This window comes from Pristis pectinata, chromosome 4 (genome assembly GCF_009764475.1).
Source record: "Pristis pectinata isolate sPriPec2 chromosome 4, sPriPec2.1.pri, whole genome shotgun sequence".
Taxonomy (NCBI): Eukaryota; Metazoa; Chordata; class Chondrichthyes; order Rhinopristiformes; family Pristidae; genus Pristis; species Pristis pectinata.
The window spans coordinates 72,997,966-73,011,478 of NC_067408.1; the positions used below are offsets into that span (position 1 = coordinate 72,997,966).

The 13,513-nt window shown below is 43.9% G+C and overlaps 1 protein-coding gene across 6 annotated transcripts in view; it reads right to left on the minus strand.

Annotated features, from left to right (window-relative positions):
• frmpd4 (FERM and PDZ domain containing 4) overlaps nt 1-13,513 on the minus strand; it is a 471,176-nt gene that overhangs the window by 46,637 nt on the left and 411,026 nt on the right. The window lies entirely within an intron of this gene.

Consider the following 13,513-nt stretch of genomic DNA (forward strand, 5'->3'; position numbering starts at 1 on the left):
CATGCAAATGTACAGACAATAATTTGCCAGAAGGTGTGTGTTAGCTAATGAGATTTCTTTTAAGTGAAAGGAGAGAATTTCATTCTATTGAAGCAGAATGTGACCCACAACCACTATTTAGAAAGTGATGTAAACAGTAATCTCCATGGTAATGCTCAGCGATCATATTCTTGCCAGATGCCCAAGAAAGCAAAACCAACAAAATAGCTAGAAAACAGTTAAAAAAAAAGGTGGTTGTAGCAAGTAGTGTGGTTGATTTGATTGAGCAGTTATAAACTTATCACGGAAAATGATCCCAATGTAAGCTCAAGGGACAGCATCTCACCTTCCAGCTTGGCACAGCACAGTGCTGGGGACTCAACACTAAGTTCAACCATTTCAGATAGCCAGCCTTTCCAGTTGTGTTGGGACTGGCTGGTTCTGATATCAGGTCATCAACTTGTAATGTTAACTCAGCTTTTCTTTGCTCACAGATGCTGCCTGGCCAGTTGGATATTTCCAGGAACTGTGGGCAAAGAAAAGCTGAGTTAACATTACAAGTTGACAACCTTATATCTCTGAATGAAAAACACTATGATGCTGGAGGAACTCAGCAGGCCAGGCAGCATCCGTGGAGAAAAGCAGGCGGTCAACATTTCAGGTCAGGACCCTTCTTCAGGACTGAAGATAGGAAAAGGGGAATCCCAATAAAAGGAGGGAAAAGCAAAGCAGTGACAGGTGGGCAAAAGAGGGGAGGCAGGGTGAGCACAAGGTGGTGATAGGTTGATGCAGGTAAGAGATAGTGAAAGGCAGGTGTGGGGGAGGAGGAGAGAGCAGATCCACTGGGGGATGGGTCAAAGGTAAGAGAGAGAAAAAAAGAGGCTAGGAAAGAGAAGAGAAGAAGCATGGTGGGCGGGGGGATGGAGGGGAGTTTTGTGGGGATTACCTAAAGTGGGAGGATTCAATATTTATGCCGTTAGGCTGCAAGGTTCCAAGATGGAAAGTGAGGTCCTGTTCCTCCAGTTTGCGCTTGGAATTCTCCTCGCCGGGGATGAGGCCGAGGACTAACATATCTGTGATTGTGTGGGAGGGAGAGTTGAAGAGACTGGCAACGGGGAGATGCAGATCACGGTTACGGATGGAGCACAGGTGTCCTGTGAAACGGTCACCTAGTCTGCGTTTGGTCTCACCAACGTAGAGGAGGCCACATCTCTGAATCACAGTTTCTGCATTGTCCCTTTCTGTCTCCCTCTATTTATATCTCTTCCAGACAGATCAGCTGCATTTATGTACCCTGCAGCATTCTCTCTCATCTGGCACCAAGACCATCGAGTCATTCATTCTCTCTTGGTTGCCATCCAGTCACTGACCATTTGTTCTCTCTTCTTTGTCCTCTCCACTCCTCTCTTTGTATCTTAAGACATGCTCGTCCTGGTTCTGATGAAATGCCATCGTCCTGAAAGATTAACTCTTTTTCTCTCTCCATACACAATGCTTGGCCTGCCAAGCATTTCCAGCACTTCTGTTTCTATTGCAGAAAGTACTAAGTTTCTGTTGCACTTGGATATTGCATGTAACTCTGACACTTGTTTGCAGCTGTCTCTCATTCCCATATCCCCATCAATGGATTCACACTCGCATCTCAATGGTAATATTAAAATAATTGCTCCACGACATTCTGTCACTCCCCCCAATGAACTCACCAACGAGACACATGAGCTTTTCTCATCTAATTTTACAAGTGACCCAAAAGTGGTTCAGTGCAAACTGCCCGCCGCCCTTCATCCCTTCCACCCAATCTCTCTTGATGATTATCCTGCAATAATTTCCGAACATTTGTTTGCATCAGCAAGAAAGCACATTACATGCACAATTGCTGAGAGAGCAGAATAATTCCAGTGCCCTTTCACCTCTAGGGTCTGGGTTGACTCCAGCCATAGTATAGGGGATCAACAACCTTACTTTCTTTGGCTAAAAGAGCCCTTGGTATGTCTGATGCAATTCAGTCGAGAGTTCCTTGTGAGAATGGAAGCCACCTCATGATTTAGTACTAATTGGCAATTTTATTTCTAATGCTCATGAAAATTCCAGGATGTGGTAATGTCAGCATAAGAAATAAGAACAAAAGTCCACATTGGCCCTTGAGCCTGCTCATCATTCAATAAGATCTTAGAAGAGCATAGCTTGTCTTTTATTCTACTTTCCTGTCAGATCCCACAACTCTTGATTAGTGTTGAGTCTACAAATCTATCCATCTCAGCCTTGAGTATATTTAACAACCGAGCTTCAACAGCTTTCTGAGGTCGAGAATTCCAAAGACTCACAATCCTTAACAAGAAGAAATTCCTCCTTATCTCAGACTTAAATGAGCAACTCTGTACCCATTAACTACCCCTCATCTCTAGATATTCTCACCAAAGGAAAGATCCTCTCAGCACCTACTCAGTTAAGCCCCATAGTGACTTAACAATACAAAATAAAATCAAACTCTATGATTTTCTCATCTTCAACTGCCCTGGAAGTGCCATTGTATATCCCATTACAGGTAGACCTAAGGTTCGAGGAAAGTAATGGGAGGAGCAGATATCACAGAATGGAGCAAGCATCCAGTTATTTGTGAGAGAGGATGGTTGTCACTCTTGCCAAAGAAGAACAAAAACATCTGAAGTGCAAAGTACATGCTGCCATTGCTTATTGCTGCTGTTATTCTTGGGGAAAATTGCCTTGAAATTAATCCTAAAGTGCTGGTATTAAATTAAATTAAATTTTATTTACAGTGTGGTAACAGGCCCTTCCGGCCCAACGAGTCCGTGCTGCCCATTTTAAACCCCAAATTAACCTACCCGTACATCTTTAGAATGTGGGAGGAAACTGGAGCACCCGGCGGAAACCCACGCAGACACGGGAGAACGTACAAACTCCTTACAGACAGCAACAGGAATTGAACCCCGATCGCTGGCGCTGTAATAGCGTCGCGCTAACTGCTACAGTGATTTCAGTGGAATGAATCTCAGAGGAAGTGTACAACACACTTAAGTGACTATGTAGATATTTAATGCTATAGGCAGGGAATGAATTTCAAGGAAAATATGTTTCAAATCACTTGCTACAATCATCTGTATTACATGTTTTACCAACCATTTTCTATGTGTATTTTTCTGCCATTTTGTAAATTGGTAGTTCTCTTTTACCTTCACAATAAATAATGTTGCTGAATGTTGCCATGGCGATTGCTATGTAGAGTACAGCAAAACATCTCTTCCTGAATTACACAGTTCAGTAAGCAGTCCTCTTCTGTACTCAGGTCTAAAGTCCCACTCATTTACACCGAGCATTAGCAGCAGACACCTACATCAAGCAAGTAGCTCGAGTCATTAATTGTCACCTCAGGAAGCAATTACAAAGGCACCAGCTGCAACAGCTTAGGTTAGCTTCCTATTTCCAGCAATTCTGTAAGCTATTTCTGCCTCATGTTTGTTCTTATATTCCTTCAAAGAGTCCCCTGTGCTTGTACCTTTATTTTCAGATTTCAGTGGCTTTTATAGGACTGACTTTGATGGCCAGCAGTGTTGTAGAGTTCGCTGATTGGTTGGCAGATGTGGGAAGTGATGTTCTTCCTTGGGAACTGGGAATGAACTGAACAACTCAGAAAAGTGATCATTTTTGGATGAAGTCTCACAGATAAAGAAAATGGACTCTCTTGGTTGTGATTCATGTTTGCACACTCCCTTTACCTAATGATGTCACTATTTTTGCAAAGCCCATTTCTGCTTGTGCCAACAAAAAATGGAGCTCAAAGAGTCATAGAGTCATAGTGTTATACAGCATGGAAACAGGTCCTTTGGTCCAACTGGTCCATGCCAACCAAGATTCCCCATCCAAGCTAGTCCCATTTGCCAGTGTTTGGCCCATAACCTTCTAAACCTTTCCAATCATGTACCTGTCCAACTGTCTTTTAAAAGTTGTTATTGTACCTGCCTCAACCACTTCCTCTGGCAGCTCATTCCACATGGACACCACCCTTTGTGTAAGAAAGTTCCCCTTCATGTTCCTCTTAAATCTTTCCCCTCTCACCTTAAACCTATGCCCTCTAGTTCTTGATAACTCAACTCTGGGAAAAAGCTGGGTGCATTCACCCTATCTATGCCCCTCATGATTTTATACACCTCTATAAGATCACTTCTAAGCTTGAAGGAATAAAGTCCTAGCCTGTCTGAACTCTCCCTGTAAATAAGTCCCTCAAGTCCTGGCAGCATCCTTGTAAATCTTTTCTGCACTCTTCCCAGTTTAAGAATATCTTTCTCATAGCAGGGCGACCAAAACTGAACATAATACTCCAAGTGCAGACAGCACACCAAAAGCCTTCTTCACCACCCTGTTTACTGCGACTCTACATTCAGTGAACCATGTACTTGTACTCCAACGTGCCTCCTCAGGGCCCTGCCGTTCACTGTGAAAGTTCTACCTGGATTTGATTTTCCAAAGTGTAACACCTCCCATTTATCCGAATTAAACTCCATTTGCCATTCCTCAGCCCACTTACTCAGCTGATCAAGATCTCCCTGTAATTTTTGATAACCTTCTTCATTGTCCACTATACCACCTATTTTAGTGTCATCTGCAAACTTACCAACCATGCCTTGTACATTCTTACCCAAATTGTTGATATAGATGACAAATAACAATGGGCTTAGCATTGACCCCTGAGGTACACCACTAGACACAGGCCTACAGTCAGAGAAACAACCTTCTACCATTACCCCCTGCTTTCTACATCAAACCAATTGTGTATCCAATTAGCCAGCTCTCCCTGAATTCCATGCAATCTAACCTTCCAGAGCAGCCTACCATGTGGAACCTTATCAAAGGCCTTACTGAAATCCATTTTAACATCTACCACTCTGCCCTCATCGACTTTCTTGGTCACATCATCAAAAAACTCAGTCAAGTTCGTAAGACATGATCTCCCATGCACAAAGCCATGCTGACAACCCCTAATCAATCCCTGTCTTTCTGGATGCACATATATCTTATCCCTCAGAATCCTCTCCAGTAACTTACCTACCACAGATGTTAGACTTGCTGGCCTATAGTTCCCAGGTTTTTCTTTGCTGCCCTTCTCAAATAATCGCACAACATTCACTACCCTTCAGTCTACCGGCACCTCACCTGTGGCTAACGATGATGCAAATATTCCAGCCAATTTCTCCTCGAGCCTCCCACAGTGTTCTTGGATATACCTGGTCAGGCCCCGGAGATTTGTCTACCTTCATACCTTTTAAGACAACCAGCGCCTCCTCTACTGTAATGCGGACTATCCCCAAGATCACCCCATTTACTTTCTAAGTTCTGAAGTCTTCATGTCTTTCTCCACAGTAAAAACAGAGGAGGAACATTCATTAAGGATGCTGCCCATCTCCTGAGGCTCCACACAAAGATATCCCCTTTGGTCTTTGAGGGGCCCTATTCCCTCTCTAGTTACTCTTTTTTTCTTAATATACTTATGAAATCTCTTTAGATTTTCCTTAATCTTCTCTGCCAAAGTTATCTCATGCCCCTTTGTTGCCCTCCTGATTTCCTTCTTGAGTACACTCCTGCATCCCCTATACTCCTCCAGGGATTCACTTAATCCCAGCTGCCTGTACCTGACCCATGCTTCCTTTTTCCTAGCCAGGGCCTCCATATCGCTTGTCATCTAGGGTTCCCTATTCCTACCAGCCTTGCCCTTCACTCTAACAGGAACATGAAGACCTTGAGCTCTCACTATCTCACCTTTAAAAGCCTCCCACTTGCCTGTGGTCCTTTTGCCCATGAACAACCTACTCCAATCAACCTTTGCAAGCTCCTGTCTCATACCATCAAATGTCACCTTGCCCCAATTTTGAAGTTGAACCTGTGGACCAGTTCTGTCCCTTTCCATAACTATTTTAAAACTATTAGAATTATGGTCACTGGTCCCAAAGTGCTCCCCCACTGTCACCTCAGTCACTTGCCCTGCCCTATCACCCAAGGGTAGGTCGAGCTTTGCCCTCTCCCTAGTAGGGCCTTCTATATATTACCCAAGGAAACTTATCTGAATGCACTTAACAAATCCCACCCCAGCTAAGCCCTTAAAAGTATGGCAATGCCAGTCTATGTTAGGAAAGTTAAAATCCCCTACTATGACAACCCTATTATTCTTGCAACTCTGCACAATCTCCCTGCACATTTGTTCTTCTAATTCTCACTATTAGGGAGTAGCGGTAGTACAACACCAAAAATGTGATCGTCCCCTTCTTATTTCTCAGCTCCACCCATAAAGCCTCACTGGATGATCCTTCAGTAATTTCATCTCTGACTCCTGCTGTGAAATTCCCCTTAATCAAAAATGCAACTCCCCTCCTCTCTTTTCTCCGCCTCTCTCCTGTCTAAAACACCTGTACCTCAGGAACAGTAAGCTGCCAGTCCTGCCCCGCCTTTAGCCCTGTTTCCATAATGGGTATAATATCCTAATCCCATGTAGCTATCCAAGTCCTAAATTCATCCACTTTACCTGTCGGACCTCTTGCATTGAAATAAATGCAATTTAATCCAATAGGCTTTCCTTGCTCCTGGCCATTCTCCTGCCTGTCATGCATATTCAACTTGCTGTTACTGACTTCTGCATCACTTTCCAGCTTCTCAATTGCCTCTCTGGTGCTTTGGATCCCACCCCTCTGCCAAACTAGTTTAAACCCACCCTAGTAGCATGAAAAAATATATTGGTCCCCCTCCAGTTCAGGTGTAATCCGTGCCTCTTATACAGGTCACCTCTGCCCAGAAGAGATCCCAATGATCCAAAATCTGAATGCCTGCTGCCTACACCAATTTTTCAGCCACTCATTCATTTGCCATATCCTTCTATTCTTACCCTCACTAGCATGTGGCGCCTGAAGTAATCCAGAAATTACTACTTTCGAGGTCCTGCTTTTTAACTTCTTCCCTGGCTCCCTATATAAATCACCCATGATCAAATCGCAGAGCAGACTCGAAGGGCCGAATGGCCTAATTCTGCTGCTATGTCTTATGGTATTATTATATTCACTCTGCAGGACCTCATCCCTCTCTCTACCTGTGTCATTTGTGTCAACGTGCACAACGACTTCTGGCTGCTCACCCTCCCTCTTAAGAATGTTCTGTAGCCGCTCTATAACATCCTGGACCTGGCACCAGGGAGGCAACACACCATTCCGGAGTCCCTTTTGCAGCCGCCCCCCTAACTATCGAGTCCCCTATCACTATAATCCTTTCTGCCTTCACCCTTCCCCACTGAACCTCAGAGCCAGTCCTGGTGCCACAGAGCTGCCTTCTCCTGAATGGTCATCCCCCCCAAACGGTATCCAAAATGGTATACTTGTTTTCGAGGGGAATAGCCACAGGGGAATCCTGCACTCTCTGCCTACTCCCTTTTCCTTTCCTGATGGTCACCCACCGACTTTCTGCCTGTACCTTAGGTGTGACCACCTCGCTAAAGCTCATATCTATGAAACCCTCAGCACCTCGGATGATCCTGAGTGTGTCCAGCTCCAACTCCAGCTCCTTTACGTGGTCAGTCAGGAGCTGCAGCTGGACACACTTCCCACAGGTGTAGTCCTCAAGGACACTGGAAGTCTCCCTGATCTCCCACATCCTGCAGGAGGGAGCATGCCACCGCACTAACTGCTCGAAGATTAAAAAGGAAATTCAAGGAACCTTACCTGCACCTCTGCTCACCGGGGATGACTGTCCAGGAGAAGGCAGCAGTAGCCAAAGCCTCTTAACTTACCACTCAAACACTGGCCCACTCTCACAATGGCCATTCCACAAAGCTCCAGACCACATTCATTTGGGAACAGTTTTACTCCATCCCAGAACATATCACGTTAGTTTGTTGTTCTCCCGAATATTTCAAAAGACTTCGCTGCCACTGGCAGAACTGACACGAGCTTCACAACTAGCTGCCAACTGCTCAAACATCTTCTAAGATCCGTAGAGTATGCTGCAATGGATATTATTTCTTCCAGCATTTACCTGCTGAGATTCTCATTCAATGGTCCCTCAGCAGTAATACCACTGGCAGAACTCCATTACAGGGGGCATTGCTATGAGAATGAGTGGACATTCAGAGTGGGTGAGGGATCTTGGAGCAAGAGGCATGCACATGCCCATTGGTTAGAAGCCTACTCCTGCAGAATCTTTTGGCATCATATCCAACCTGGATCTCTCTGATGGACAATGAATTCACAGGCACAAGCTGTCACCACTGAGATATGTGGTATTCTGCTGGGTCACTTTCACCCATGCTCTGGTCCTAGCACTGCTTTATATGTGCAAGTCAAGGTCACCTTGACCCTCAACTCCTTTGCCACAGGATCCTTCCGAGAAACAGCAGCAGATCATATGCTTAACATATCAGTGGTCACCCAGGCACTATCTGCAAAGAAATGATTTTGCTGACTTTAATTTCAGTGGAACATGTGGCACCTTGGGCACTGGGATTTGCCTGCATTGCCAGTTTCCCCAGACTGAAGGAAACCAATGAATGCGCCCAAAAACCCAGAGGGCTCCTCTTAATAAGCCAGACCTTTTTATTAAACAATGCTCAGATCCTTGTGGATCATGGGTGGAAGAGTAATACAGCCAGTGCAGCTGCTGCCTCACAGCACCAGAGATCTGGCTTCAGTCCTGACCTGTGGTGCTGCCTGTGTGGAGTTTGCACGTTCTCCCTGTGATGGTGTGGGTTTCCCCCAGGTGCTCCAGTCTCCTCCCACTTCCCAACGATGTGCAGTTTGGTTGGCTAATTGGCCACTGTAAGTTGCTCCTAGTGCGTAGGCGGGAGTGGTAGAATCTGGCAGGAGTTGGTGGGAAAAAAAAGATACGATTAATGTAGGATAGGTATAACTGGGTGCTGGATGGTCACCACAGACTCGGTGAGCCGAAAGACCTAATTCCATGCTATATGACTCTAAGACAAAATTTCCCTCATTTGTGAATGCCATATTTCTGGGAAGTACACATGGATCCTTCATTCTGAAGGAGTTCACACTGCTGGAAATTTTCAGTGGTATGCAGGGCCCAGAGAGATTTATCCTGGGTGATAAGGCCTACCTTCTATTTCCCTGCTCCTCATACCAGTGCTCTCTCTAACTGCAGCAGATGAGCATAGATATGAGGGCCACAATAGTACCCAGGTTTGAGTGAAAATTGAACAGGTCCCGGAAGATGCAATTCCGTCGCCTGCATCAACCCTGGGGTACCTGGCACCATGAGCCAAGCGGATGTGCAGACATCATCGATGTGCGCCTCATGCTGCACAACCTTGTTAATCAAAGAGCAGTCAGTGACAGAGGATGAGCGATAAGGAGACATGGGGGCTGAGGGACATGAGGCAGAGGCTGGAATGCAGACAGAGGAAGAGGAGCTGGGAAAGATGATGAACCAGCTCACTGATGTACCTTCCCAGCATCCCCTGCCTCATCTCCCAGCTGATTGGAGGAGGCAGGCATTGGTTATATACTATATAAGGGCCTCCCTGGTGGAGGAACTATTTTCTGACAACGCCTGCAATAAAATTTCACAATCAAAAGCAAGGGACTGTAATACGTCAATAAATTATGGGTGGCTGTTGGATACCAACGATGCATGAATAGTCTGTAAACATACACTCACACCTCCGCCACGAGTATTCTCAACACTGGTGCCCCTCAAGGCTGCGTCCTCAGCCCTCTACTCTACCTCCTATACACTCATGATTGTGTGGCCAGATTCTGCTTTAACTCCATCTACAAGTTTGCAGATGACACCGCCGTAGTGGGCTGAATCTCAAATAATGATGAGTCAGAGAACAAGAAGGAGATAGAGAGCCTAGTGACATGATGTCATGACAATGACCTTTCCCTCAATGTCAGCAAAACAAAAGGGCTAGTCATTGACTTCAGGAAGGGGGGCGATGCACATGCTCCAGTTTACATCAACGGTGCTGAGGTTGAGAGGGTTGAGAGCTTCAAGTTCCTAGGAGTGAACATCACCAAAAGCCTGTCCTGGTCCAACCACGTAGACACCACAGCCAAGAAAGCTCACCAAGGCCTCTACTTCCTCAGGAGGCTAAAGAAATTTGGCATGTTCCCTTTGACTCTCACCAGTTTTTATCGATGCACCATAGAAAGCATCCTATCTGGATCACGACTTGGTATGGCAACTGCTCTGCCCGTGACAGCAATAAGCTGCAGAGAGTTGTGGACACAGCTCAGCACATCACAGAAACCAGCCTCCCTTCCATGGACTCTGTCTACACTTCTCGTTGCCTCAGTAAAGAAGCCAACATAATAAAGGACCCCACCCATCCTGGACATTCTCTCTTCTCCCCCCTCCTACCAGGCAGAAGATACAAAAGCCTGAAAGTACTTATCACTAGGTTCAAGGACAGCATTTATCTCGCTGTTATAAGACTATTGAACGGTCCCCTAATATGATAAGATAGACTCTTGACCTAGCAATCTATCTTCTTATGAATTTGTGCCTTATTGTCTACCTGCACAGCTTATTCTGCATTCTGTTATTGTTTTTACCTTGTACTACCTCATTGCACTGTGTAATGAATTGATCTGTATGAACGATATGCAAGACAAGTTTTTCACTGTACCTTGGTACATGTTACAATAATAAACCAATTTACCAAATAAAGAATAGGTACATGAGAGGGTCCAGTATGTGCTCCTAACTGAACCAGTTCCTATTCCAGGTTTTAGAAAAGAAAAAAATCAAAAGATAAAGTTCAGCAAAAATGAGAAATGAAAACATGTTTGGTGCCAGTTGGCCAACTTGCAGACAAAATTCCTGACAGCATTCTGAAAACCCAAGTCACTTCAGATAATCAATATTACATTAAATGACAAAAAGAAATCTTGTTTACTATTGATTGAGACTAATTATACAAATATTTCCAGGTTAGCAGCATAAAATATTGATTGCCTTAAGGTCACAATGTATTAAATGGGTCCACTGCAGTTGACACGATACATGATTGACACACAGTTTACTGGAGTTTTAGTTAATTAAGGCTATAAATTTAGCACCTTTGGCTCAGTACTGACATAGCGCTATGTATCAAAGTCATCTTAGCTCAGTTGATGCAAAGCATAGAGAAAGAACTTGAATTTATGAAGCATATTACCACATGCTCAAGATGTCAAGCAGTTTACAATGAATAAATTACTTTTAAAGAATAATCACCATTTTGTAGCCAAATACAAATGCCAATTTGCACACAGCAAATCCTAAAAATGATGAGATGGATAATTAGTTCTTCTGCTGTATGTGGTGCTGGTAGTGAGAATAATGACAAAATTATTGGAAAAACAGAGCTATTCTGCAAATACTACCAAGAAAGAGAGGCATTTCCAAGTTGATTGTGGACAGATCACATCTACAGCGAACCTGCTTCAACCTGCTTTGACATTCAGCATGGTATATCGACATCACTTTGATTCAATAGTTCATTTGAAAGAGTGACAATGCTCCAGTCCTTCAACTCTGCACTAGGGCTTCAACCTTAAATTATGTGCTTGGGTTCCTAGCAAGAGTGGATTCACAACCAAGCCTAGGAGCAAGAATGCTTCTCACTGAGCCAAATCAATGATGTTATCTGTCTAACTAAGAACACAGCAAGATAGGGGCAGGAGAGGGACACTTAGCACCCACTTGCCTGCTCTGTCATTCAGTCAGATCATGGCTGACCTGCAGCCTCATTCCACAGGCCTGCCATTTCCCCATACCACTTATTATCTTTGGACAACTAAAATTTATCAGTCTAATGTTTCAAATTAACAATCAACCAAGCATTCACTGCAATTTGCAGAAATGAGTTCTAAACTTCTATCGTCTTCTGTGAGTATAGAGGCATAACCGAACTTCACTCTTGAAGGCTTGGCTTGAATATTTAGACTATTCCTGTTTTTACTCAGTTCTTCAGGCAGTGAAAATACTTACTTTCTACCCAACTATTTAATACCTTAAAACTGCTTCAAATTATGTCTTAGCTTTCTCAATTCAGGGAATGCAACTCTAGTTTGTGCAATCTTGCCTAATAATAACTCTTGGAGTCAAGGTAACTTCTAACTCTACTCTGTGCTTCCTCCAAGGTCAATATATCCTTCCTATGATTCAGTACACAGAGCTGCACACTGTGTTCTAACCTATGCTTTATGTAGTATCTGTCCCCTCATAGTCTTATGATAAATCCTGCATCTTCATTATTTTTATACCCATCCAAGATACTTTAATGATCAACATTCATGGATCTTATTAGACCTCCAGTGATTCCAGTTTCTCTCCATTTGGAAAGTAATCAGTCCTATCCTGTTTGGGTTCAAAGTAGATGACCTCACATTTGCCATCATTGAAAACCCATTTGCCACTGTCTTGCCTATCCACTCAACCTATTAATACCTCTGTAATTTAATGCTGCTGTCTGTACTGTTTACAGTGCTGCCTATCTTTATCATGTCAAAGTCAATGAAAAGCTATTATTTTCACTTGCAGTTCTGGATATAGAGAGGGAAGGTGGATTAATGTTGCTGCAATAGGTGGAGTGAACAAAAAAATAAAAGTCATGACTCATTTAGTTTGTAGCTAAAGATACTTGCTGGTAAATCATCTCAGCAGTCTCTCTGGTCTACTCTTTGCAAAAGCTTATTAGTTTGGCCTTAATTAAGTAAAACTCCATCAAATTGGATGGCGCTGGGAAATAGGTGTGAGATTGGCAGTGTGCAATTAACCTGTACCAGTCTGAGATGTTGCAGGTCACGTGCAAAGCCTGTGCCATGACCTCATTAATTTGATTTCAGCAACCATGCAGGGATAACTATACCATTCATAGTCTCGGAGGATTCCCACAGGGCCCAATTTCATGAGTAGCCTGCAACAGTTCAAGCTAGTGAGCTTGCTGGAAGCAATGTCTGATCAAAGAGAGATCCAGGTAGCCTGACCTACTGAACTTCACTCTTCAAGACCTGGCTCTAATGTTTCAACCATTCCTGTTTGTCCCCAGTTCTTAAGCCAGTGAAAATACTCACTTTCTACCCAACTGGTTTTACTTAATATCCTGAAAAACTGCATGAAATCACATCTGAGCTTTCTAAATTCCAGAGACTGCAACACCAGTTTGTGCTATCCTGCCTAATAATTTAACGCTTGGGGTCCTGGTAGCATTCTTCCAACTCTACTCTACTCTACTCTTGAGGCCTTAATAGGCCAGGTAGTGAGAGGGAGAAAGATTTTCTTCCCACATGGGATCTGGAGCTTTCCAGGCACATGGTGAAGTGGTACTCAGGGTCAATGCAGGGAAGCAAGATTCAGGACTGGAAAAGCTTTAACAACCTCACATGCATGGTGAAGGCCAACATTTATATCATCCTAACAACTGCATCATGAGCCTTACTCTGCATTCCCAATATTCCTCAATCTCTACCACACACAGGAAAGATGGAAGAAAATTGTGGCCAACCAGAGAAAAATATCCTGGAATATAGATTTTCAA